The sequence below is a fragment of the Schistocerca cancellata genome, chromosome 1 (genome assembly GCF_023864275.1).
Source record: "Schistocerca cancellata isolate TAMUIC-IGC-003103 chromosome 1, iqSchCanc2.1, whole genome shotgun sequence".
In the NCBI taxonomy this organism is placed as follows: Eukaryota; Metazoa; Arthropoda; class Insecta; order Orthoptera; family Acrididae; genus Schistocerca; species Schistocerca cancellata.
Window position 1 is genome coordinate 113,367,912 of NC_064626.1, and position 25,232 is coordinate 113,393,143.

Here is a 25,232-nt window from a genome sequence, read left to right on the forward strand (position 1 = left end):
AGGGTCAAGAGCTTGGCTTTAATACGACGAACATCATGGATCCGCAGAGGAGAGGTATCTGCTGCGTCATAGAGGTCACGCAGGACAGAGTAGTAAAATTCGTACGTGTTCTTAAACTCACGCGCCCTTGCAGCACAGTAAAAAATCAAAGTCTGACGAATCTTGGGCTTGGCAAACGCAGTCCACCAAACCAGCAAGGAGGGGTAACGCGGGACAGAGCGAAGACAGCGCTCCCACACGCCACGCATAACATCATCCATATCACTGTCGGCAAGGTGGGAAACATTTAACATCCACTGGGAACGATAAAGTTTTGCAGGTTGGCGATTAAAATTGACAGTTGCAGTAAAAGCACAATGGTCAGAAAAACTAGTAGGAATAACATCGACAGTAAGAATTTTATCACATAAAAAATCAGATAAATAAAATCTGTCGAGTCTACTGCATGAGGATGCGGTAAAAAACGTAAACTTCACCAGGGTTGGAAATTTGTGTTCCCAAACATCCCGCAGGTGCATCGTACGAACCAAGTCATGTAAATCTCGGCAATAATTAAAATTTGGGGACTGATCTTCAGGGCGTAAAACACAATTAAAATCACCTCCTAACAGGAGGCTGCGAGGGCTCTTGCGCAAAAGATAAATAATCTCTTCCTTATAAAAACGCGATCGAGCCACAGCGTGACCCGAACCAGAGGGGGCATACAAAACAACTAGGCTGAGATCAAAAAGACGACAACCAATCCCACGGCCAGAGTCAAGGAATTCAACGTCAGTAATAGGAATACCTTCTCGAAAGAAAAGAGCAGTTCCTGTTGAATATTCCGGTGCGACATTAAAAACAGTTTGAAAACCAGGTAGAGAGAGATCAGAAAACAACACTTCCTGCAAAAACACGACGTCCGCACAGGAGTCGTAAATAAACTGCCGCAAAGAGGCAATGCGAACGTCGGACTCAATGCGGTTAACATTTAAGGTAAGAAAGGTGTATGCTTGAACCATGGAGAGAAAAGCGAGAGAAGAAATCACCTACACCGACGCACCAACGTCACAGTCCATAGCAGGGGAGACGGAGGAATCCGAGAGAGGGGGACTGCTACCCCGTTCCGCGGATCCCTTACGCTTCGGTTTTTTACGAACAGCATTGACGTTCGGCTGAACGCGTAACTTGCGACGGCTGACGGGCAAGGAGGCTTCAGCCGCCGGTGACGTAGGAGGGTCAAGTTCTGTATCCGACACCACCCGCGCCGGTCCACATTCGGGATCCGGGGTCGCGGGGGAAACATCCGACGAAACGGACTGGTCGACACCTACATTAGCATCCGGCAAACATGGACTACACGGGTGCGAAACTTGAGCAGGAAGGTCCGAAGGCGGAAAGGTGGAAGGAAGCGGAGCAGCTCCGCCGGCAGAGGTGTGGGGCAGCGAAGCAGGAAGTTGGTGCGGCTCCACTTGTTGTGACAACGAAATCGGTTCGGAAGACGGCGCCAACTCGCCCGACCGACGATCCGACGCGAGAGAAGCCGCATCGGAGGCCGGGGGGGCGGCAGCAGCCGCCACCGGAACCGCTACCTCAGGAGGGCAAGGAGCATCGACATTACTCTGCGGTGCGGAGGATGCTGGTCGCTCGGACTGGAGCATCTCAGGGAGATCCTCATCTGTACTATTCCCATCTTGTGCGCGACGCCGTTTATGATTCAAAAGCGGCACACCCACAGGAGGAGCAGACGGAACAACATCAGATTTAGCCCGCAAAGGAGGAAATTCTGTGTCAGGGGTATGCAAAACCGGTGGCGGGGTGCTACTACCATTGGACTGGTCTACACCAAGAGCAGAACCACCTGCAACGAGGTCAGCGACCGTTAACTTGCGACGCTGTTCGAGAGAATTTTTTAAAACAAAAACCCTTCGCGGACAGGTGGTACGCACGTGTCCACTCTCATTGCACAAAAAACAGGTACCAACCTGACCACTATATGTAACGTGGACACGATATCCACCGATCTGCAAGTGAGACGGAATATTCTGCTTTACGTGCATTTCGACCGAGCGAATACCACTGTAACACTGCAGGCGATGTTGGCTGGACCAGCGTTCAAGACGAATACTTTTAACATCACCATACTTGAGTAAACCCTCCTTAAGATAAACATTGTCCACCTCCGGCGGAGGGTTGTATACACGAACACTGGTATACGAGATAGAAGCATTGGAAAGCAGCACGGTACTTACAGAATCATCCCAATGCCGAAAGAGAACCTGATGACCAAATTTGGAAAGAATTCTATCAACTTGAAGGGGGTCCATAAACTTAACAAAGAATACATACAGCTCGGTATCAAAATAAGCAGTGTGCACCTGATCCGAATTAATACCAAATGTGTCTACTAACCAATCATGGACCTCAAGGGAACTAGGTTGCACATGGCGGGTTGACTTGTCAAATGCAAAACTGACTGTAGCCTGGCGAGGAATTACCTGAGACGACATGGTTAAAAGATGCGGTCGAAACCGCTACACAGAACACACTTAAAGAAGCACAACAAGAAACACCAAGGACGAACCAACAACGTAGAAAACACTCACAGAAGTTACAACACAACACGTAAACAAACGATATTCCACTATACGTAACGCTACGGCGGAGCGGAAGACTAAGCACGTCCACACTGCACGGCGTCTGAAGCGGAACACCATTAGGCCACAGAGGCTGACTGGCGTTAAGCTGGCGGGGTGCTCACTCAAATCAACACTTGCCAAGTGTACCCTTCCTGATGCGCTACTCTACGTGTGCAGAGAGTCAGGACGTCGCATGAGCCTTTCCTGTGTGCCTGTACATACTCAGACGTATCGAAGTCCAGGCACCTACTTTCTGCTGGCATTTCTTATACCTGCCGTCTTAGGCTATTCCCTTTCTGAACTCCAAGTGCTGCACACAAGAGAGTTAAGTGACTATTCATATGGGTCATACTGTTTACCAACAAGTAATTTTAAAATAGCGTTTCCTCTCACAGCGTCATCACGCTTTGAAACACTTCCGCAGCTAACAGGTCGATTGATAATGGCCGTCGTTTCGTTTCAGGTTGTCAGTAAGTGCGTATTTTCATATCGTCGTCATACCTGTGATACCTGTAAGCACTCAGAAACGCCAACTTTCACAACTATTACACCTGTATGTGGTGAGAGTGATTTTGCCCCAGTGAGTAAAACGTGTACCTCTGGTGGGAGACAAACCCACAATCCCCGGTTTAGGAGACCGATGCCTTATCCATTAGGCCACAGAGGCTGACTGGCGTTAAGCTGGGGGGGTGCTCACTCAAATCAACACTTGCCAAGTGTACCCTTACTGATGCGCTACTCTACGTGTGCAGAGAGTCAGGACGTCGCATGAGCCTTTCCTGTGTGCCTGTACATACTCAGACGTATCGAAGTCCAGGCACCTACTTTCTGCTGGCAATTATTTTACCTGCCGTCTTAGGCTATTCCCTTTCTGAACTCCAAGTCCTGCACACAAGAGAGTTAAGTGACTATTCATATGGGTCATACTGTTTACCAACAAGTAATTTTAAAATAGCGTTTCCTCTCACTGCGCCATCACGCTTTGAAACACTTCCGCAGCTAACAGGTCGATTGACAATGGCCGTCGTTTCGTTTCAGGTTGTCAGTAAGTGCGTATTTTCATATCGTCGTCATACCTGTGATACCTGAAAGCACTCAGAAACGCCAACTTTCACAACTATTACACCTGTATGTCGTGAGAGTGATTTTGCCCCAGTGAGTAAAACGTGTACCTCTGGTGGGACTCGAACCCACAATCCCCGGTTTAGGAGACCGATGCCTTATCCATTAGGCCACAGATGCTGACAGGCGTTAAGCTGGCGGGGTGCTCACTCAAATCAACACTTGCCAAGTGTACCCTTCCTGATGCGCTACTCTACGTGTGCAGAGAGTCAGGACGTCGCATGAGCCTTTCCTGTGTGCCTGTACATACTCAGACGTATCGAAGTCCAGGCACCTACTTTCTGCTGGCAATTCTTATACCTGCCGTCTTAGGCTATTCCCTTTCTGAACTCCAAGTCCTGCACACAAGAGAGTTAAGTGACTATTCATATGGGTCATACTGTATACCAACAAGTAATTTTAAAATAGCGTTTCCTCTCACAGCGCCATCACGCTTTGAAACACTTCCGCAGCTAACAGGTCGATTGATAATGTCCGTCGTTTCGTTTCAGGTTGTCAGTAAGTGCGTATTTTCATATCGTCGTCATACCTGTGATACCTGTAAGCACTCAGAAACGCCAACTTTCACAACTATTACACCTGTATGTGGTGAGAGTGATTTTGCCCCAGTGAGTAAAACGTGTACCTCTGGTGGGACTCGAACCCACAATCCCCAGTTTAGGAGACCGATGCCTTATCCATTAGGCCACAGAGGCTGACTGGCGTTAAGCTGGCGGGGTGCTCACTCAAATCAACACTTGCCAAGTGTACCCTTCCTGATGCGCTACTCTACGTGTGCAGAGAGTCAGGACGTCGCATGAGCCTTTCCTGTGTGCCTGTACATACTCAAACGTATCGAAGTCCAGGCACCTACTTTCTGCTGGCAATTCTTATACCTGCCGTCTTAGGCTATTCCCTTTCTGAACTCCAAGTCCTGCACACAAGAGAGTTAAGTGACTATTCATATGGGTCATACTGTTTACCAACAAGTAATTTTAAAATAGCGTTTCCTCTCACAGCGCCATCACGCTTTGAAACACTTCCGCAGCTAACAGGTCGATTGATAATGTCCGTCGTTTCGTTTCAGGTTGTCAGTAAGTGCGTATTTTCATATCGTCGTCGTACCTGTGATACCTGTAAGCACTCAGAAACGCCAACTTTCACAACTATTACACCTGTATGTGGTGAGAGTGATTTTGCCCCAGTGAGTAAAACGTGTACCTCTGGTGGGACTCGAACCCACAATCCCCGGATTAGGAGCCGATGCCTTATCCATTTTTTTTTGTTTTTTTTTCTCTTTTTTTTCTTTTTTTTCTGTTTTTCGGGCCTCCATCCACCCCTTCTAGCCCGTCCTCACGCTCGCCAAAAGTGCCTTCATCGGCTCGGCTTCTCCGCCATTGGCAAAAATCTCCGTTGAAATAAAAAAATTATCGTGAAACAAATGGATTCTCTTCAGTATACATGTGGTTATTTGGTTATGCCACTATATGTGATGTGGAAAATAATGCAAATGAAATTTTCTGCAGGACTGTTAGAAGACTAATCACTTTCCATGGGAGACTGAATGTATGAAAATAAACGTGGTGATGCTGGAGTCTTCCACAGCAAGAAGGAACAACTCTTCTCTTCCTCTGACAGGAAAAGGTGAAACACAACATAAATACGTCTTCTTTCCAAGAAACGAATCTTACTAATTAAATAAACAAGAAAAGAATAATTTATAATTTGTATATTAGATCTACAAAATTCGACGGGGATCTCGTAGAACAGCCTCGCAGTGCTCTCGACATGAGAGGCATCATCCCCCAAAGCGTCACCACTGTCGGGGTGGTCCGTTGCATATTCGTGGCCGTTCGATCGCCGAAATCCGAATCCTAATTGCGACTATCATAGTCGTGAAAGGGCCATCCATCAGAGGTTCAGAACTGCGACGTCGCCCTGGAGGAATATCTCTCTACGTCAACGTTCGGAGGAGAAAGAAAGCATACTTTTCTCTATATTTGTCTATTCGTTGAAGTTTCTGGTGTTGAGTTATTAGGTATAGCCAATAGTCTTCTTTATTTTTTGCTGGCGCCGATAATATATAATACACCGTCTGACCTTGAAGCCAATTGACTGCTCGTCGTTTTGCTGGGGGGTATGGAACTGCATCAGGAGTGAGGAGTCCAGCTGGAGTAATCATCCTAGGTGCAGTACGCAGCATACTTGAGAGCTTCCGTGCAAAGAGAAGCCAGATGTCCTTCACACTGTCGCATAGAAAGCGATGTTCGATGGTATCTAGTAGAGTACAGTGAACGCAATTCGGAGTGTCTGCCAAGTGGATCATGTGTAATTTTGAATTTGTCGGTATGATCCTATTGAACGCCATGTACCATGTAGACCGCACCTGCGATTGTAAGTGTGCGTCATGAATGTTTTCCCAGATCTTGGCCCAGTTGCAGTCTCTATACTTCACTTCTATTCTGTTGCGCGGCTTACTGTCCGTCAGGCAGCTGTAAAGTGCTTTGACCCTGTAAAGATCATTTTCAGGTAGGTTGCTTTGAATATAGCTGTATTCGACGAAAAAAGTACTAAAGTGGCAAAACGCAGTCGGGATGTGACTTACGTTTACCGGAGGCGTCATGCTGGCAGGTGCAATTTCATTGAGAAGGTGGGCCGTTAAGGAATTTGGTGATCGTTGCCATTGTTTATACATATTGCTGATATATAATGCTTTCGCTTTGTGGTAAACATCAGTCAGATTTAGGCCGCCCTTCCCCAAGGGGAGCGTCAAGGTTGCAAATGGGACTTTGAAAATTTGTCCCCTACTGACAAAGTGTCCGAGCGCTGCAAGCATTCGTTGTGCTATGACCTTTGGTATTGGTAGGATTTGTGCGACATAATTCACTTTAGAAACAATATAAGTGTTGACTAAAAGCACTCTTTGTATGGCGTTGAGATTTCGCAAATGATGTTGCCGTATGCCGGCCCGAATTTGTGCCAATAATTTTCGGTAATTAAGAGCAGACGTGCAGCGGATGGTGCGCTTGTATTCAATGCCGAGACATTTAAATGTTGTCATTCTTTTTAGTGATTGGCTATTGCCAAGTTCGAGTCCTCTACCAAGTTCCATTATGCCAGACTTTTTACAGTTGACTTTCGCTCCTGATGCGGCTGCATAAGTGGATATCAGCTGAAACGCGCGTTCCAAATCTTCATCTTTCGTCACCACGAAACCGACGTCATCCGCAAATGCCTGGCATACGATCTTCTGGCCATGTATGCGTATTCCCGGAAGGTCTTGCGCCAGGGAGAACAGTAAGGGTTCAAGAGCAACTGCAAACAAAGCCATTGACATCGGGCAACCTTGTCGTACCGACCGAGCGATGTTAATAGGTTTACTGAGTTGTCCGTTGAGACAGATCTTGGACGTACCGTTTCGCAGCAGGAGTGTAACAGTGTCAATAACTTTCCGTGGAAAATTCATTGCTGCCATCGCGCTCAGAAGATATGAGTGACTGATTTTATCGAATGCTTTCTCAAAATCTAACGAGACGAGAGCGCATCGCATGTCGCAAGCGGCGGCTGTAGCTATGATATCTCTATATGCACTTAACGTCTGCTGTATGTTTCTAGTGTTCCCAACGCTCGTCTGGTAGGCCCCCGTGACAGTACTAAGTACCGTACTGAATCGCTGCATCATGACCCGCGCGAATATCTTATAATCGGCATTAAGTAATGTAAGCGGTCGGAGATTTTCGACTGTCTTTCCCGCTGGGGTTTTGGGTACCAATACCACTATGCCCTCACAGAATTCCCTTAAGATATCACTTCCAGCATTTAAGATATCATTACAGACCAAGGTCAGCTTTGGAACTAAATGGTGACGAAAGGTTCGATAAAACTCAGCCGGTAATCCGTCGGGGCCAGGCGATTTATTCTGTGGGCTCCCTCGAATGGCGTCCTCTACTTCATTTTCAGTTATGACTGCAGCGAGGCCGTCTGCTTCTGCCGTGCTCAATGTCGCAAAACGGCGTGCCAGAAGGGCTTGCTGCGCCGCCATATCCACTGGGTGTTCCGTGTACTGTGCTGTAAAATGGTTGCAAATCTCGTCTCGTATGTCGCGCTGTCGGTGTAAGAGTCGACCATCTGCAGTGTGCAGTTCTGTCAATATCTTCCTGCGCCCCCTTTTCTGTTCGCGAATAACATGATACATTGATGTCGTTTCGTCCTGTACAGCGTTTTGCAGACGTGTCCTGACTTTACAGCCTTCCAATTGCTTCCGTTTGAGGGTTAGAATCGTAGCCTGTATTCTTTTAATATGCATACGATTTGCTATTACTGTTGCATCTTCTCGATATAAATCCCTTAAACACTGAAAGTAAAATTCCAGGGTTTGCTTCTGCCAGGCACATCGATCTCGGGAATAATTCTTCATCGCTTTGGTTAAGGCGGGTTTCGCACATTTTACCCACCACGTAATGGTAGAATCGTACGCGGGAAACTTTCGTTCGCATTCTGCCCACGTATTGCGGAAGACTGTGTGACACCCGGGTTCTGGTAAACACGCTACATTTAGTTTCCAGGGTCCCCTTGCCCTGTACGTCCCTTGTTTGGCTAAATTGACGGTACATATATATGCCACATGATCTGTAAAGACAGTCGGCCATAGCTCTGCCTGCAAAACATGTTCCTCATATTTGATAATGCGTAGATTCTATCGATGCGGCTAGCTGAGTGGCCAGTAACGAAAGTGAATCCGGGCCTGTCACCGTGTTTAAGCTCCCACGTATCTATTAAATTCAACTCTTCAATGAGAGTGCGAAGCTCGGCGGACGGATTGAAGTTCGGCGTCTGGTCTTTGGGACTGAGGACACAGTTAAAGTCACCAGCGAATATAAGTTGTTCTGAAGGTGGTGTAAAAAGTGGCACAATGTCATCTTTAAAAAACTCTGCTCTCTGTCGTCGTCTCCCAGAGCCAGATGGGGCGTAGAGATTGATAAATCTAGTAGTATTGATAGTGATCGCTATACCTCTGCCAGACGCCAGGCGCTCGATATGTGACATCACTATCCCTTCCTTAGCCATGATCGCGGTCCCTGGATCAGTGCCATGTCCAGGATTGACGACGGCATTGTAGCCCGTGATACGGTCAAGGTTAATATTGGACACTTCCTGCAGCATGATGAGATCAATATCGGCGGCATAGAGAAAATCTTGAAGATTTTTTAAGTTTAGTGGGCTACTGATCTTATTGATGTTCAATGTCGCAATTCGGTAAGCTTGCAAGGACGGCATGAGAACAGAGATCTAGGTGACAATAAGCCGAGTATGGATGTTAATGGCGAACATTGACTAAAAGAAGTCTACGTCATCGGCCACTGCGCCAACGCCGGCGGTAGCCGTTTGTTGCTGGTGGGACACATCAGCTTGAGCTTCCGATAACGGACTATCTATACGTCGCCGATCCTTTTCGAAATCGTCTTCCCGACCGCCCTCTTCCACGTCATCCGATCAATCACACACGAACCTGTCCGGTTGCATACCGCAATCCGATAGTTTGGATACGTCAGACACAGGGTTCGGTTCCATGGTATCTGTTATCGCAGGGTCTCCTGAGGGTAATATCCGTGATCAGTGTCCGATTCTTCCGTCCGGGATTTTTTTGTCGTTTTGCTGGATGCCGACGACGGTGGTTCAGTCACTTCAGTCAGTTTCTGTCGTACGTGGTTCGCTTTTTCACGCAAAATTGGCGCCTTTGCTTCTGCCCCTTGATGTGCTGGCCGGCGTTTCTTCTGTGATTTGGGGGACCGCGGGGGCTGGTGGCCAGCCAGCTCGTTCGACTCCAGCCGGTCCACGTCGGACTTGTCTTCTCGAGCCGGGACGCCCGCCGGAATACTTTCGGTGCCCGGTTGCTGCCCCTGCTCCGAGTGAGTATTGCCCCCCTTCGAGGTGTGTGAAGAAGGAACAGTTGGAACGTCATTCGTATCCATCGGCGTGACGCCTTCCTGCACTTCGCGCAAACTCTCTAGCGAAACATCGAAACTAGGTTCCGAGGTAACGTTGGCCCGGGCGGCGGCGACGTATGATATAGGCAACGTAGACGTCGGGCCCCGCTGCTCACGCTCACCGGCCGGTATTTGCGTTACGCGCCGCTGGACACATTGAGCACGGATATGTTCGGTGGAACCACATCCCGCACAGGTTCTCGGCTGCCCATCATAAATCACTATTGCTCTGTAGCCACACACAGTGATGTAGGACGGAATGTGCTTCAACATATCAATCTTCACCTGCCGGACACCGTTTAACACCGGAAAAATGTGCATATTCGACCACTTTTCTGCTGTATTACTGATGACCGTTCCATATTCCCTCAATTTGGCATTAATTTGGTCAGCGGATATTTCAAAGGGTAATTCAAATATTCGAACAGTTCTCACTCCAAGACCGGCAAGCGAAACTCGGACTTCACCTACATTACCGTCAGAATGGTTGAACTTTAAAACTCCTCCACAAGATTGAATGACCTGCTCGCATTTCTCGGGTCGCAACAATTTTAGGTAGACCGTACTGCTGACGATAGAAAGGTGAATGCCAACCATATCATCAATAGTGATTTTCATAACGTCTCTAATAAATAACTCAACTTCAAAGGACTTGGGGCATGCATAGTTCGGGTCAAAACTCAATTTCAATGTGTCTTTCCGTATAAGTTGATCCATTATAATCGATTGCAATTCACCACTCCACACTACAACAACGCAGCAAAGCGCACACTCACCAAACAGCACGCGACCGCCACAGGCGAGAGCGTAAACAACCTGCGTCCGACCGCCACGGCCGCTGCCGGCTGACTGTACATCCATTACGCCACAGAGGCTGACTGGCGTTAAGCTGGCGGAGTGCTCGCTCAAATCAACACTTGCCAAGTGTACCCTTCCTGGTGCGCTACTCTACGTCTGCAGAGAGTCGGGACGTCGCATGAGCCTTTCCTGTGTGCCTGTACATACTCAGACAAATCGAAGTCCAGGCACCTACTTTCTGCTGGCAATTCTTATACCTGCCGTCTTATTCTATTCCCTTTCTGAACTCCAAGTCCTGCACACAAGACAGTTAAGTGACTATTCATATGGGTCATACTGTTTACCAACAAGTAATTTTAAAATAGCGTTTCCTTTCACAGCGCCATCACGCTTTGAAACACTTCGGCAGCTAAAGGTCGATTGATAATGGCCGTCGTTTCGTTTCAGGTTGTCAGTAAGTGCGCATTTTCATATCGTCGTCATACCTGTGATACCTGTAAGCACTCAGAAACGCCAACTTTCTCAACTATTACACCTGTATGTGGTGAGAGTGATTTTGCCCCACTGAGTAAAACGTGTACCTCTGGTGGGACTCGAACCCACAATCCCCGGTTTAGGAGACCGATGCCTTATCCATTAGGCCATAGAGGCTGACTGGGGTTAACCTGCCGGTGTGCTCGCTCAAATCAACACTTGCCAAGTGTACCCTTCCTGACGCGCTACTCTACGTCTGCAGAGAGTCAGGACGTCGCATGAGCCTTTCCTGTGTGCCTGTACATACGCAGACGTATCGGAGTCCAGGCACCTACTTTCTGCTGGCAATTCTTATACCTGCCGTCTTACGCTATTCCCTTTCTGAACTCCATGTCCTGCACACAAGACAGTTAAGTGACTATTCATAGGGGTCATTCTGTTTACCAACAAGTAATTTTAAAATAGCGTTTCCTTGCACAGCGCCATCACGCTTTGAAACACTTCCGCAGGTAACAGGTCGATTGATAATGGCCGTCGTTTCGTTTCAGGTTGTCAGTGAGTGCGTATTTTCATATCGTCGTCATACTTGTGATACCTGTAAGCACTCAGAAACGCCAACTTTCTCAACTATTACACCTGTATGTGGTGAGAGTGATTTTGCCCCAGTGAGTAAAACGTGTACCTCTGGTGGGACTCGAACCCACAATCCCCGGTTTAGGAGACCGATGCCTTATCCATTAGGCCACAGAGGCTGCCTGGCGTTAAGCTGGCGGGGTGCTCGCTCAAATCAACACTTGCCAAGTGTACCCTTCCTGATGCGCTACTCTATGTGTGCAGAGAGTCAGGACGTCGCATGAGCCTTTCCTGTGTGCCTGTACATACTCAGACGTATCGAAGTCCAGGCACCTACTTTCTGCTGGCAATTCTTATACCTGCCGTCTTAGGCTATTCCCTTTCTGAACTCCAAGTCCTGCACACAAGAGAGTTAAGTGACTATTCATATGGGTCGTACTGTTTACCAACAAGTAATTTTAAAATAGCGTTTCCTCTCACAGCGCCATCACGCTTTGAAACACTTCCGCAGCTAACAGGTCGATTGATAATGTCCGTCGTTTCGTTTCAGGTTGTCAGTAAGTGCGTATTTTCATATCGTCGTCATACCTGTGATACCTGTAAACACTCAGAAACGCCAACTTTCTCAACTATTACACCTGTATGTGGTGAGAGTGATTTTGCCCCAGTGAGTAAAACGTGTACCTCTGGTTGGACTCGAACCCACAATCCCCGGTTTAGGAGACCGATGCCTTATCCATTAGGTCACAGAGGCTGACTGGCGTTAAGCTGGCGGGGTGCTCGCTCAAATCAACACTTGCCAAGTGTACCCTTCCTGATGCGCTACTCTATGTGTGCTGAGAGTCAGGACGTCGCATGAGCCTTTCCTGTGTGCCTGTACATACTCAGACGTATCGAAGTCCAGGCACCTACTTTCTGCTGGCAATTCTTATACCTGCCGTCTTAGGCTATTCCCTTTCTGAACTCCAAGTCCTGCACACAAGAGAGTTAAGTGACTATTCATATGGGTCATACTGTTTACCAACAAGTAATTTTAAAATAGCGTTTCCTCTCACAGCGCCATCACGCTTTGAAACACTTCCGCAGCTAACAGGTCGATTGATAATGTCCGTCGTTTCGTTTCAGGTTGTCAGTAAGTGCGTATTTTCATATCGTCGTCATACCTGTGATACCTGTAAACACTCAGAAACGCCAACTTTCTCAACTATTACACCTGTATGTGGTGAGAGTGATTTTGCCCCAGTGAGTAAAACGTGTACCTCTGGTGGGACTCGAACCCACAATCCCCGGTTTAGGAGACCGATGCCTTATCCATTAGGCCACAGAGGCTGACTGGCGTTAAGCTGGCGGGGTGCTCGCTCAAATCAACACTTGCCAAGTGTACCCTTCCTGATGCGCTACTCTATGTGTGCAGAGAGTCAGGACGTCGCATGAGCCTTTCCTGTGTGCCTGTACATACTCAGACGTATCGAAGTCCAGGCACCTACTTTCTGCTGGCAATTCTTATACCTGCCGTCTTAGGCTATTCCCTTTCTGAACTCCAAGTCCTGCACACAAGAGAGTTAAGTGACTATTCATATGGGTCATACTGTTTACCAACAAGTAATTTTAAAATAGCGTTTCCTCTCACAGCGCCATCACGCTTTGAAACACTTCCGCAGCTAACAGGTCGATTGATAATGTCCGTCGTTTCGTTTCAGGTTGTCAGTAAGTGCGTATTTTCATATCGTCGTCATACCTGTGATACCTGTAAACACTCAGAAACGCCAACTTTCTCAACTATTACACCTGTATGTGGTGAGAGTGATTTTGCCCCAGTGAGTAAAACGTGTACCTCTGGTGGGACTCGAACCCACAATCCCCGGTTTAGGAGACCGATGCCTTATCCATTAGGCCACAGAGGCTGACTGGCGTTAAGCTGGCGGGGTGCTCGCTCAAATCAACACTTGCCAAGTGTACCCTTCCTGATGCGCTACTCTATGTGTGCAGAGAGTCAGGACGTCGCATGAGCCTTTCCTGTGTGCCTGTACATACTCAGACGTATCGAAGTCCAGGCACCTACTTTCTGCTGGCAATTCTTATACCTGCCGTCTTAGGCTATTCCCTTTCTGAACTCCAAGTCCTGCACACAAGAGAGTTAAGTGACTATTCATATGGGTCATACTGTTTACCAACAAGTAATTTTAAAATAGCGTTTCCTCTCACAGCGCCATCACGCTTTGAAACACTTCCGCAGCTAACAGGTCGATTGATAATGTCCGTCGTTTCGTTTCAGGTTGTCAGTAAGTGCGTATTTTCATATCGTCGTCATACCTGTGATACCTGTAAACACTCAGAAACGCCAACTTTCTCAACTATTACACCTGTATGTGGTGAGAGTGATTTTGCCCCAGTGAGTAAAACGTGTACCTCTGGTGGGACTCGAACCCACAATCCCCGGTTTAGGAGACCGATGCCTTATCCATTAGGCCACAGAGGCTGACGGGCGTTAAGCTGGCGGGGTGCTCGCTCAAATCAACACTTGCCAAGTGTACCCTTCCTGATGCGCTACTCTATGTGTGCAGAGAGTCAGGACGTCGCATGAGCCTTTCCTGTGTGCCTGTACATACTCAGACGTATCGAAGTCCAGGCACCTACTTTCTGCTGGCAATTCTTATACCTGCCGTCTTAGGCTATTCCCTTTCTGAACTCCAAGTCCTGCACACAAGAGAGTTAAGTGACTATTCATATGGGTCATACTATTTACCAACAAGTAATTTTAAAATAGCGTTTCCTCTCACAGCGCCATCACGCTTTGAAACACTTCCGCAGCTAACAGGTCGATTGATAATGTCCGTCGTTTCGTTTCAGGTTGTCAGTAAGTGCGTATTTTCATATCGTCGTCATACCTGTGATACCTGTAAACACTCAGAAACGCCAACTTTCTCAACTATTACACCTGTATGTGGTGAGAGTGATTTTGCCCCAGTGAGTAAAACGTGTACCTCTGGTGGGACTCGAACCCACAATCCCCGGTTTAGGAGACCGATGCCTTATCCATTAGGCCACAGAGGCTGACTGGCGTTAAGCTGGCGGGGTGCTCGCTCAAATCAACACTTGCCAAGTGTACCCTTCCTGATGCGCTACTCTATGTGTGCAGAGAGTCAGGACGTCGCATGAGCCTTTCCTGTGTGCCTGTACATACTCAGACGTATCGAAGTCCAGGCACCTACTTTCTGCTGGCAATTCTTATACCTGCCGTCTTAGGCTATTCCCTTTCTGAACTCCAAGTCCTGCACACAAGAGAGTTAAGTGACTATTCATATGGGTCATACTGTTTACCAACAAGTAATTTTAAAATAGCGTTTCCTTTCACAGCGCCATCACGCTTTGAAACACTTCGGCAGCTAAAGGTCGATTGATAATGGCCGTCGTTTCGTTTCAGGTTGTCAGTAAGTGCGCATTTTCATATCGTCGTCATACCTGTGATACCTGTAAGCACTCAGAAACGCCAACTTTCTCAACTATTACACCTGTATGTGGTGAGAGTGATTTTGCCCCACTGAGTAAAACGTGTACCTCTGGTGGGACTCGAACCCACAATCCCCGGTTTAGGAGACCGATGCCTTATCCATTAGGCCATAGAGGCTGACTGGGGTTAACCTGCCGGTGTGCTCGCTCAAATCAACACTTGCCAAGTGTACCCTTCCTGACGCGCTACTCTACGTCTGCAGAGAGTCAGGACGTCGCATGAGCCTTTCCTGTGTGCCTGTACATACGCAGACGTATCGGAGTCCAGGCACCTACTTTCTGCTGGCAATTCTTATACCTGCCGTCTTACGCTATTCCCTTTCTGAACTCCATGTCCTGCACACAAGACAGTTAAGTGACTATTCATAGGGGTCATTCTGTTTACCAACAAGTAATTTTAAAATAGCGTTTCCTTGCACAGCGCCATCACGCTTTGAAACACTTCCGCAGGTAACAGGTCGATTGATAATGGCCGTCGTTTCGTTTCAGGTTGTCAGTGAGTGCGTATTTTCATATCGTCGTCATACTTGTGATACCTGTAAGCACTCAGAAACGCCAACTTTCTCAACTATTACACCTGTATGTGGTGAGAGTGATTTTGCCCCAGTGAGTAAAACGTGTACCTCTGGTGGGACTCGAACCCACAATCCCCGGTTTAGGAGACCGATGCCTTATCCATTAGGCCACAGAGGCTGCCTGGCGTTAAGCTGGCGGGGTGCTCGCTCAAATCAACACTTGCCAAGTGTACCCTTCCTGATGCGCTACTCTATGTGTGCAGAGAGTCAGGACGTCGCATGAGCCTTTCCTGTGTGCCTGTACATACTCAGACGTATCGAAGTCCAGGCACCTACTTTCTGCTGGCAATTCTTATACCTGCCGTCTTAGGCTATTCCCTTTCTGAACTCCAAGTCCTGCACACAAGAGAGTTAAGTGACTATTCATATGGGTCGTACTGTTTACCAACAAGTAATTTTAAAATAGCGTTTCCTCTCACAGCGCCATCACGCTTTGAAACACTTCCGCAGCTAACAGGTCGATTGATAATGTCCGTCGTTTCGTTTCAGGTTGTCAGTAAGTGCGTATTTTCATATCGTCGTCATACCTGTGATACCTGTAAACACTCAGAAACGCCAACTTTCTCAACTATTACACCTGTATGTGGTGAGAGTGATTTTGCCCCAGTGAGTAAAACGTGTACCTCTGGTTGGACTCGAACCCACAATCCCCGGTTTAGGAGACCGATGCCTTATCCATTAGGTCACAGAGGCTGACTGGCGTTAAGCTGGCGGGGTGCTCGCTCAAATCAACACTTGCCAAGTGTACCCTTCCTGATGCGCTACTCTATGTGTGCTGAGAGTCAGGACGTCGCATGAGCCTTTCCTGTGTGCCTGTACATACTCAGACGTATCGAAGTCCAGGCACCTACTTTCTGCTGGCAATTCTTATACCTGCCGTCTTAGGCTATTCCCTTTCTGAACTCCAAGTCCTGCACACAAGAGAGTTAAGTGACTATTCATATGGGTCATACTGTTTACCAACAAGTAATTTTAAAATAGCGTTTCCTCTCACAGCGCCATCACGCTTTGAAACACTTCCGCAGCTAACAGGTCGATTGATAATGTCCGTCGTTTCGTTTCAGGTTGTCAGTAAGTGCGTATTTTCATATCGTCGTCATACCTGTGATACCTGTAAACACTCAGAAACGCCAACTTTCTCAACTATTACACCTGTATGTGGTGAGAGTGATTTTGCCCCAGTGAGTAAAACGTGTACCTCTGGTGGGACTCGAACCCACAATCCCCGGTTTAGGAGACCGATGCCTTATCCATTAGGCCACAGAGGCTGACTGGCGTTAAGCTGGCGGGGTGCTCGCTCAAATCAACACTTGCCAAGTGTACCCTTCCTGATGCGCTACTCTATGTGTGCAGAGAGTCAGGACGTCGCATGAGCCTTTCCTGTGTGCCTGTACATACTCAGACGTATCGAAGTCCAGGCACCTACTTTCTGCTGGCAATTCTTATACCTGCCGTCTTAGGCTATTCCCTTTCTGAACTCCAAGTCCTGCACACAAGAGAGTTAAGTGACTATTCATATGGGTCATACTGTTTACCAACAAGTAATTTTAAAATAGCGTTTCCTCTCACAGCGCCATCACGCTTTGAAACACTTCCGCAGCTAACAGGTCGATTGATAATGTCCGTCGTTTCGTTTCAGGTTGTCAGTAAGTGCGTATTTTCATATCGTCGTCATACCTGTGATACCTGTAAACACTCAGAAACGCCAACTTTCTCAACTATTACACCTGTATGTGGTGAGAGTGATTTTGCCCCAGTGAGTAAAACGTGTACCTCTGGTGGGACTCGAACCCACAATCCCCGGTTTAGGAGACCGATGCCTTATCCATTAGGCCACAGAGGCTGACTGGCGTTAGGTTGGCGGGGTGCTCGCTCAAATCATCACTTGCCAAGTGTACCCTTCCTGATGCGCTACTCTATGTGTGCAGAGAGTCAGGACGTCGCATGAGCCTTTCCTGTGTGCCTGTACATACTCAGACGTATCGAAGTCCAGGCACCTACTTTCTGCTGGCAATTCTTATACCTGCCGTCTTAGGCTATTCCCTTTCTGAACTCCAAGTCCTGCACACAAGAGAGTTAAGTGACTATTCATATGGGTCATACTGTTTACCAACAAGTAATTTTAAAATAGCGTTTCCTCTCACAGCGCCATCACGCTTTGAAACACTTCCGCAGCTAACAGGTCGATTGATAATGTCCGTCGTTTCGTTTCAGGTTGTCAGTAAGTGCGTATTTTCATATCGTCGTCATACCTGTGATACCTGTAAACACTCAGAAACGCCAACTTTCTCAACTATTACACCTGTATGTGGTGAGAGTGATTTAGCCCCAGTGAGTAAAACGTGTACCTCTGGTGGGACTCGAACCCACAATCCCCGGTTTAGGAGACCGATGCCTTATCCATTAGGCCACAGAGGCTGACGGGCGTTAAGCTGGCGGGGTGCTCGCTCAAATCAACACTTGCCAAGTGTACCCTTCCTGATGCGCTACTCTATGTGTGCAGAGAGTCGGGACGTCGCATGAGCCTTTCCTGTGTGCCTGTACATACTCAGACGTATCGAAGTCCAGGCACCTACTTTCTGCTGGCAATTCTTATACCTGCCGTCTTAGGCTATTCCCTTTCTGAACTCCAAGTCCTGCACACAAGAGAGTTAAGTGACTATTCATATGGGTCATACTGTTTACCAACAAGTAATTTTAAAATAGCGTTTCCTCTCACAGCGCCATCACGCTTTGAAACACTTCCGCAGCTAACAGGTCGATTGATAATGTCCGTCGTTTCGTTTCAGGTTGTCAGTAAGTGCGTATTTTCATATCGTCGTCATACCTGTGATACCTGTAAACACTCAGAAACGCCAACTTTCTCAACTATTACACCTGTATGTGGTGAGAGTGATTTTGCCCCAGTGAGTAAAACGTGTACCTCTGGTGGGACTCGAACCCACAATCCCCGGTTTAGGAGACCGATGCCTTATCCATTAGGCCACAGAGGCTGACTGGCGTTAGGTTGGCGGGGTGCTCGCTCAAATCATCACTTGCCAAGTGTACCCTTCCTGATGCGCTACTCTATGTGTGCAGAGAGTCAGGACGTCGCATGAGCCTTTCCTGTGTGCCTGTACATACTCAGACGTATCGAAGTCCAGGCACCTACTTTCTGCTGGCAATTCTTATACCTGCCGTCTTAGGCTATTCCCTTTCTGAACTCCAAGTCCTGCACACAAGAGAGTTAAGTGACTATTCATATGGGTCATACTGTTTACCAACAAGTAATTTTAAAATAGCGTTTCCTCTCACAGCGCCATCACGCTTTGAAACACTTACGCAGCTAACAGGTCGATTGATAATGTCCGTCGTTTCGTTTCAGGTTGTCAGTAAGTGCGTATTTTTATATCGTCGTCATACCTGTGATACCTGTAAACACTCAGAAACGCCAACTTCCTCAACTATTACACCTGTATGTGGTGAGAGTGATTTTGCCCCAGTGAGTAAAACGTGTACTTCTGGTGGGACTCGAACCCACAATCCCCGGTTTAGGAGACCGATGCCTTATCCATTAGGCCACAGAGGCTGACTGGCGTTAAGCTGGCGGGGTGCTCGCTCAAATCAACACTTGCCAAGTGTACCCTTCCTGATGCGCTACTCTATGTGTGCAGAGAGTCAGGACGTCGCATGAGCCTTTCCTGTGTGCCTGTACATACTCAGACGTATCGAAGTCCAGGCACCTACTTTCTGCTGGCAATTCTTATACCTGCCGTCTTAGGCTATTCCCTTTCTGAACTCCAAGTCCTGCACACAAGAGAGTTAAGTGACTATTCATATGGGTCATACTGTTTACCAACAAGTAATTTTAAAATAGCGTTTCCTCTCACAGCGCCATCACGCTTTGAAACACTTCCGCAGCTAACAGGTCGATTGATAATGTCCGTCGTTTCGTTTCAGGTTGTCAGTAAGTGCGTATTTTCATATCGTCGTCATACCTGTGATACCTGTAAACACTCAGAAACGCCAACTTTCTCAACTATTACACCTGTATGTGGTGAGAGTGATTTTGCCCCAGTGAGTAAAACGTGTACCTCTGGTGGGACTCGAACCCACAATCCCCGGTTTAGGAGACCGATGCCTTATCCATTAGGCCACAGAGGCTGACTGGCGTTAAGCTGGCGGGGTGCTCGCTCAAATCAACACTTGCCAAGTGTACCCTTCCTGATGCGCTACTCTATGTGTGCAGAGAGTCAGGACGTCGCATGAGCCTTTCCTGTGTGCCTGTACATACTCAGACGTATCGAAGTCCAGGCACCTACTTTCTGCTGGCAATTCTTATACCTGCCGTCTTAGGCTATTCCCTTTCTGAACTCCAAGTCCTGCACACAAGAGAGTTAAGTGACTATTCATATGGGTCATACTGTTTACCAACAAGTAATTTTAAAATAGCGTTTCCTCTCACAGCGCCATCACGCTTTGAAACACTTCCGCAGCTAACAGGTCGATTGATAATGTCCGTCGTTTCGTTTCAGGTTGTCAGTAAGTGCGTATTTTCATATCGTCGTCATACCTGTGATACCTGTAAACACTCAGAAACGCCAACTTTCCCAACTATTACACCTGTATGTGGTGAGAGTGATTTTGCCCCAGTGAGTAAAACGTGTACCTCTGGTGGGACTCGAACCTACAATCCCTTGTTTAGGAGACCGATGCCTTATCCATTAGGCCACAGAGGCTGACTGGCGCTAAGCTGGCGGGGTGCTCGCTCAAATCAACACTTGAAAAGTGTACCCTCCCTGATGCGCTACTCTATGTGTGCAGAGAGTCAGGACGTCGCATGAGCCTTTCCTGTGTGCCTGTACATACTCAGACATATCGAAGTCCAGGCACCTACTTTCTGCTGGCAATTCTTATACCTGCCGTCTTAGGCTATTCCCTTTCTGAACTCCAAGTCCTGCACACAAGAGAGTTAAGTGACTATTCATATGGGTCATACTGTTTACCAACAAGTAATTTTAAAATAGCGTTTCCTCTCACAGCGCCATCACGCTTTGAAACACTTCCGCAGCTAACAGGTCGATTGATAATGTCCGTCGTTTCGTTTCAGGTTGTCAGTAAGTGCGTATTTTCATATCGTCGTCATACCTGTGATACCTGTAAACACTCAGAAACGCCAACTTTCTCAACTATTACACCTGTATGTGGTGAGAGTGATTTTGCCCCAGTGAGTAAAACGTGTACCTCTGGTGGGACTCGCACCCACAATCCCCGGTTTAGGAGACCGATGCCTTATCCATTAGGCCACAGAGGCTGACTGGCGTTAAGCTGGCGGGGTGCTCGCTCAAATCAACACTTGCCAAGTGTACCCTTCCTGATGCGCTACTCTATGTGTGCAGAGAGTCAGGACGTCGCATGAGCCTTTCCTGTGTGCCTGTACATACTCAGACATATCGAAGTCCAGGCACCTACTTTCTGCTGGCAATTCTTATACCTGCCGTCTTAGGCTATTCCCTTTCTGAACTCCAAGTCCTGCGCACAAGAGAGTTAAGTGACTATTCATATGGGTCATACTGTTTACCAACAAGTAATTTTAAAATAGCGTTTCCTCTCACAGCGCCATCACGCTTTGAAACACTTCCGCAGCTAACAGGTCGATTGATAATGTCCGTCGTTTCGTTTCAGGTTGTCAGTAAGTGCGTATTTTCATATCGTCGTCATACCTGTGATACCTGTAAACACTCAGAAACGCCAACTTTCTCAACTATTACACCTGTATGTGGTGAGAGTGATTTTGCCCCAGTGAGTAAAACGTGTACCTCTGGTGGGACTCGAACCCACAATCCCCGGTTTAGGAGACCGATGCCTTATCCATTAGGCCACAGAGGCTGACTGGCGTTAAGCTGGCGGGGTGCTCGCTCAAATCAACACTTGCCAAGTGTACCCTTCCTGATGCGCTACTCTATGTGTGCAGAGAGTCAGGACGTCGCATGAGCCTTTCCTGTGTGCCTGTACATACTCAGACGTATCGAAGTCCAGGCACCTACTTTCTGCTGGCAATTCTTATACCTGCCGTCTTAGGCTATTCCCTTTCTGAACTCCAAGTCCTGCACACAAGAGAGTTAAGTGACTATTCATATGGGTCATACTGTTTACCAACAAGTAATTTTAAAATAGCGTTTCCTCTCACAGCGCCATCACGCTTTGAAACACTTCCGCAGCTAACAGGTCGATTGATAATGTCCGTCGTTTCGTTTCAGGTTGTCAGTAAGTGCGTATTTTCATATCGTCGTCATACCTGTGATACCTGTAAACACTCAGAAACGCCAACTTTCTCAACTATTACACCTGTATGTGGTGAGAGTGATTTAGCCCCAGTGAGTAAAACGTGTACCTCTGGTGGGACTCGAACCCACAATCCCCGGTTTAGGAGACCGATGCCTTATCCATTAGGCCACAGAGGCTGACTGGCGTTAAGCTGGCGGGGTGCTCGCTCAAATCAACACTTGCCAAGTGTACCCTTCCTGATGCGCTACTCTATGTGTGCAGAGAGTCAGGACGTCGCATGAGCCTTTCCTGTGTGCCTGTACATACTCAGACGTATCGAAGTCCAGGCACCTACTTTCTGCTGGCAATTCTTATACCTGCCGTCTTAGGCTATTCCCTTTCTGAACTCCAAGTCCTGCACACAAGAGAGTTAAGTGACTATTCATATGGGTCATACTGTTTACCAACAAGTAATTTTAAAATAGCGTTTCCTCTCACAGCGCCATCACGCTTTGAAACACTTCCGCAGCTAACAGGTCGATTGATAATGTCCGTCGTTTCGTTTCAGGTTGTCAGTAAGTGCGTATTTTCATATCGTCGTCATACCTGTGATACCTGTAAACACTCAGAAACGCCAACTTTCTCAACTATTACACCTGTATGTGGTGAGAGTGATTTTGCCCCAGTGAGTAAAACGTGTACCTCTGGTGGGACTCGAACCCACAATCCCCGGTTTAGGAGACCGATGCCTTATCCATTAGGCCACAGAGGCTGACTGGCGTTAAGCTGGCGGGGTGCTCGCTCAAATCAACACTTGCCAAGTGTACCCTTCCTGATGCGCTACTCTATGTGTGCAGAGAGTCAGGACGTCGCATGAGCCTTTCCTGTGTGCCTGTACATACTCAGACGTATCGAAGTCCAGGCACCTACTTTCTGCTGGCAATTCTTATACCTGCCGTCTTAGGCTATTCCCTTTCTGAACTCCAAGTCCTGCACACAAGAGAGTTAAGTGACTATTCATATGGGTCATACTGTTTACCAACAAGTAATTTTAAAATAGCGTTTCCTCTCACAGCGCCATCACGCTTTGAAACACTTCCGCAGCTAACAGGTCGATTGATAATGTCCGTCGTTTCGTTTCAGGTTGTCAGTAAGTGCGTATTTTCATATCGTCGTCATACCTGTGATACCTGTAAACACTCAGAAACGCCAACTTTCTCAACTATTACACCTGTATGTGGTGAGAGTGATTTTGCCCCAGTGAGTAAAACGTGTACCTCTGGTGGGACTCGAACCCACAATCCCCGGTTTAGGAGACCGATGCCTTATCCATTAGGCCACAGAGGCTGACTGGCGTTAAGCTGGCGGGGTGCTCGCTCAAATCAAATACTTGCCAAGTGTACCCTTCCTGATGCGCTACTCTATGTGTGCAGAGAGTCAGGACGTCGCATGAGCCTTTCCTGTGTGCCTGTACATACTCAGACGTATCGAAGTCCAGGCACCTACTTTCTGCTGGCAATTCTTATACCTGCCGTCTTAGGCTATTCCCTTTCTGAACTCCAAGTCCTGCACACAAGAGAGTTAAGTGACTATTCATATGGGTCATACTGTTTACCAACAAGTAATTTTAAAATAGCGTTTCCTCTCACAGCGCCATCACGCTTTGAAACACTTCCGCAGCTAACAGGTCGATTGATAATGTCCGTCGTTTCGTTTCAGGTTGTCAGTAAGTGCGTATTTTCATATCGTCGTCATACCTGTGATACCTGTAAACACTCAGAAACGCCAACTTTCTCAACTATTACACCTGTAGGTGGTGAGAGTGATTTTGCCCCAGTGAGTAAAACGTGTACCTCTGGTGGGACTCGAACCCACAATCCCCGGTTTAGGAGACCGATGCCTTATCCATTAGGCCACAGAGGCTGACTGGCGTTAAGCTGGCGGGGTGCTCGCTCAAATCTACACTTGCCAAGTGTACCCTTCCTGATGCGCTACTCTATGTGTGCAGAGAGTCAGGACGTCGCATGAGCCTTTCCTGTTTGCCTGTACATACTCAGACGTATCGAAGTCCAGGCACCTACTTTCTGCTGGCAATTCTTATACCTGCCGTCTTAGGCTATTCCCTTTCTGAACTCCAAGTCCTGCGCACAAGAGAGTTAAGTGACTATTCATATGGGTCATACTGTTTACCAACAAGTAATTTTAAAATAGCGTTTCCTCTCACAGCGCCATCACGCTTTGAAACACTTCCGCAGCTAACAGGTCGATTGATAATGTCCGTCGTTTCGTTTCAGGTTGTCAGTAAGTGCGTATTTTCATATCGTCGTCATACCTGTGATACCTGTAAACACTCAGAAACGCCAACTTTCTCAACTATTACACCTGTATGTGGTGAGAGTGATTTTGCCCCAGTGAGTAAAACGTGTACCTCTGGTGGGACTCGAACCCACAATCCCCGGTTTAGGAGACCGATGCCTTATCCATTAGGCCACAGAGGCTGACTGGCGTTAAGCTGGCGGGGTGCTCGCTCAAATCAACACTTGCCAAGTGTACCCTTCCTGATGCGCTACTGTATGTGTGCAGAGAGTCAGGACGTCGCATGAGCCTTTCCTGTGTGCCTGTACATACTCAGACGTATCGAAGTCCAGGCACCTACTTTCTGCTGGCAATTCTTATACCTGCCGTCTTAGGCTATTCCCTTTCTGAACTCCAAGTCCTGCGCACAAGAGAGTTAAGTGACTATTCATATGGGTCATACTGTTTACCAACAAGTAATTTTAAAATAGCGTTTCCTCTCACAGCGCCATCACGCTTTGAAACACTTCCGCAGCTAACAGGTCGATTGATAATGTCCGTCGTTTCGTTTCAGGTTGTCAGTAAGTGCGTATTTTCATATCGTCGTCATACCTGTGATACCTGTAAACACTCAGAAACGCCAACTTTCTCAACTATTACACCTGTATGTGGTGAGAGTGATTTTGCCCCAGTGAGTAAAACGTGTACCTCTGGTGGGACTCGAACCCACAATCCCCGGTTTAGGAGACCGATGCCTTATCCATTAGGCCACAGAGGCTGACTGGCGTTAAGCTGGCGGGGTGCTCGCTCAAATCAACACTTGCCAAGTGTACCCTTCCTGATGCGCTACTCTATGTGTGCAGAGAGTCAGGACGTCGCATGAGCCTTTCCTGTGTGCCTGTACATACTCAGACGTATCGAAGTCCAGGCACCTACTTTCTGCTGGCAATTCTTATACCTGCCGTCTTAGGCTATTCCCTTTCTGAACTCCAAGTCCTGCACACAAGAGAGTTAAGTGACTATTCATATGGGTCATACTGTTTACCAACAAGTAA

At 47.5% G+C, this 25,232-nt stretch overlaps 24 non-coding genes across 24 annotated transcripts; all 24 read right to left on the bottom strand.

Moving 5' to 3' along the window:
• Positions 1 to 3,787: 3,787 nt before the first annotated feature.
• Trnar-ccu (transfer RNA arginine (anticodon CCU)) lies at positions 3,788 to 3,860 on the bottom strand. Its single transcript has one exon. It is a non-coding gene; the product is annotated as a tRNA-Arg (tRNA).
• Positions 3,861 to 4,362: 502 nt separating this feature from the next.
• Trnar-ccu (transfer RNA arginine (anticodon CCU)) lies at positions 4,363 to 4,435 on the bottom strand. The gene has a single exon. It is a non-coding gene; the product is annotated as a tRNA-Arg (tRNA).
• Positions 4,436 to 11,082: 6,647 nt separating this feature from the next.
• On the bottom strand, positions 11,083 to 11,155 carry Trnar-ccu (transfer RNA arginine (anticodon CCU)). The gene has a single exon. It is a non-coding gene; the product is annotated as a tRNA-Arg (tRNA).
• Positions 11,156 to 11,657: 502 nt separating this feature from the next.
• Trnar-ccu (transfer RNA arginine (anticodon CCU)) lies at positions 11,658 to 11,730 on the bottom strand. The gene has a single exon. It is a non-coding gene; the product is annotated as a tRNA-Arg (tRNA).
• A 1,077-nt stretch (positions 11,731 to 12,807) lies between these two features.
• Trnar-ccu (transfer RNA arginine (anticodon CCU)) lies at positions 12,808 to 12,880 on the bottom strand. The gene has a single exon. It is a non-coding gene; the product is annotated as a tRNA-Arg (tRNA).
• A 502-nt stretch (positions 12,881 to 13,382) lies between these two features.
• Trnar-ccu (transfer RNA arginine (anticodon CCU)) lies at positions 13,383 to 13,455 on the bottom strand. The gene has a single exon. It is a non-coding gene; the product is annotated as a tRNA-Arg (tRNA).
• A 502-nt stretch (positions 13,456 to 13,957) lies between these two features.
• Trnar-ccu (transfer RNA arginine (anticodon CCU)) lies at positions 13,958 to 14,030 on the bottom strand. The gene has a single exon. It is a non-coding gene; the product is annotated as a tRNA-Arg (tRNA).
• Positions 14,031 to 14,532: 502 nt separating this feature from the next.
• On the bottom strand, positions 14,533 to 14,605 carry Trnar-ccu (transfer RNA arginine (anticodon CCU)). The gene has a single exon. It is a non-coding gene; the product is annotated as a tRNA-Arg (tRNA).
• A 501-nt stretch (positions 14,606 to 15,106) lies between these two features.
• On the bottom strand, positions 15,107 to 15,179 carry Trnar-ccu (transfer RNA arginine (anticodon CCU)). Its single transcript has one exon. It is a non-coding gene; the product is annotated as a tRNA-Arg (tRNA).
• A 502-nt stretch (positions 15,180 to 15,681) lies between these two features.
• Positions 15,682 to 15,754, bottom strand: Trnar-ccu (transfer RNA arginine (anticodon CCU)). The gene has a single exon. It is a non-coding gene; the product is annotated as a tRNA-Arg (tRNA).
• A 1,077-nt stretch (positions 15,755 to 16,831) lies between these two features.
• Trnar-ccu (transfer RNA arginine (anticodon CCU)) lies at positions 16,832 to 16,904 on the bottom strand. The gene has a single exon. It is a non-coding gene; the product is annotated as a tRNA-Arg (tRNA).
• Positions 16,905 to 17,406: 502 nt separating this feature from the next.
• On the bottom strand, positions 17,407 to 17,479 carry Trnar-ccu (transfer RNA arginine (anticodon CCU)). Its single transcript has one exon. It is a non-coding gene; the product is annotated as a tRNA-Arg (tRNA).
• Positions 17,480 to 17,981: 502 nt separating this feature from the next.
• Positions 17,982 to 18,054, bottom strand: Trnar-ccu (transfer RNA arginine (anticodon CCU)). Its single transcript has one exon. It is a non-coding gene; the product is annotated as a tRNA-Arg (tRNA).
• Positions 18,055 to 18,556: 502 nt separating this feature from the next.
• On the bottom strand, positions 18,557 to 18,629 carry Trnar-ccu (transfer RNA arginine (anticodon CCU)). Its single transcript has one exon. It is a non-coding gene; the product is annotated as a tRNA-Arg (tRNA).
• A 502-nt stretch (positions 18,630 to 19,131) lies between these two features.
• Positions 19,132 to 19,204, bottom strand: Trnar-ccu (transfer RNA arginine (anticodon CCU)). Its single transcript has one exon. It is a non-coding gene; the product is annotated as a tRNA-Arg (tRNA).
• A 502-nt stretch (positions 19,205 to 19,706) lies between these two features.
• Trnar-ccu (transfer RNA arginine (anticodon CCU)) lies at positions 19,707 to 19,779 on the bottom strand. The gene has a single exon. It is a non-coding gene; the product is annotated as a tRNA-Arg (tRNA).
• A 1,077-nt stretch (positions 19,780 to 20,856) lies between these two features.
• On the bottom strand, positions 20,857 to 20,929 carry Trnar-ccu (transfer RNA arginine (anticodon CCU)). The gene has a single exon. It is a non-coding gene; the product is annotated as a tRNA-Arg (tRNA).
• Positions 20,930 to 21,431: 502 nt separating this feature from the next.
• Positions 21,432 to 21,504, bottom strand: Trnar-ccu (transfer RNA arginine (anticodon CCU)). Its single transcript has one exon. It is a non-coding gene; the product is annotated as a tRNA-Arg (tRNA).
• Positions 21,505 to 22,006: 502 nt separating this feature from the next.
• Positions 22,007 to 22,079, bottom strand: Trnar-ccu (transfer RNA arginine (anticodon CCU)). Its single transcript has one exon. It is a non-coding gene; the product is annotated as a tRNA-Arg (tRNA).
• Positions 22,080 to 22,581: 502 nt separating this feature from the next.
• On the bottom strand, positions 22,582 to 22,654 carry Trnar-ccu (transfer RNA arginine (anticodon CCU)). Its single transcript has one exon. It is a non-coding gene; the product is annotated as a tRNA-Arg (tRNA).
• A 502-nt stretch (positions 22,655 to 23,156) lies between these two features.
• Positions 23,157 to 23,229, bottom strand: Trnar-ccu (transfer RNA arginine (anticodon CCU)). Its single transcript has one exon. It is a non-coding gene; the product is annotated as a tRNA-Arg (tRNA).
• A 503-nt stretch (positions 23,230 to 23,732) lies between these two features.
• Positions 23,733 to 23,805, bottom strand: Trnar-ccu (transfer RNA arginine (anticodon CCU)). Its single transcript has one exon. It is a non-coding gene; the product is annotated as a tRNA-Arg (tRNA).
• A 502-nt stretch (positions 23,806 to 24,307) lies between these two features.
• On the bottom strand, positions 24,308 to 24,380 carry Trnar-ccu (transfer RNA arginine (anticodon CCU)). The gene has a single exon. It is a non-coding gene; the product is annotated as a tRNA-Arg (tRNA).
• Positions 24,381 to 24,882: 502 nt separating this feature from the next.
• Trnar-ccu (transfer RNA arginine (anticodon CCU)) lies at positions 24,883 to 24,955 on the bottom strand. Its single transcript has one exon. It is a non-coding gene; the product is annotated as a tRNA-Arg (tRNA).
• Between the last annotated feature and the right edge of the window lie 277 nt (positions 24,956 to 25,232).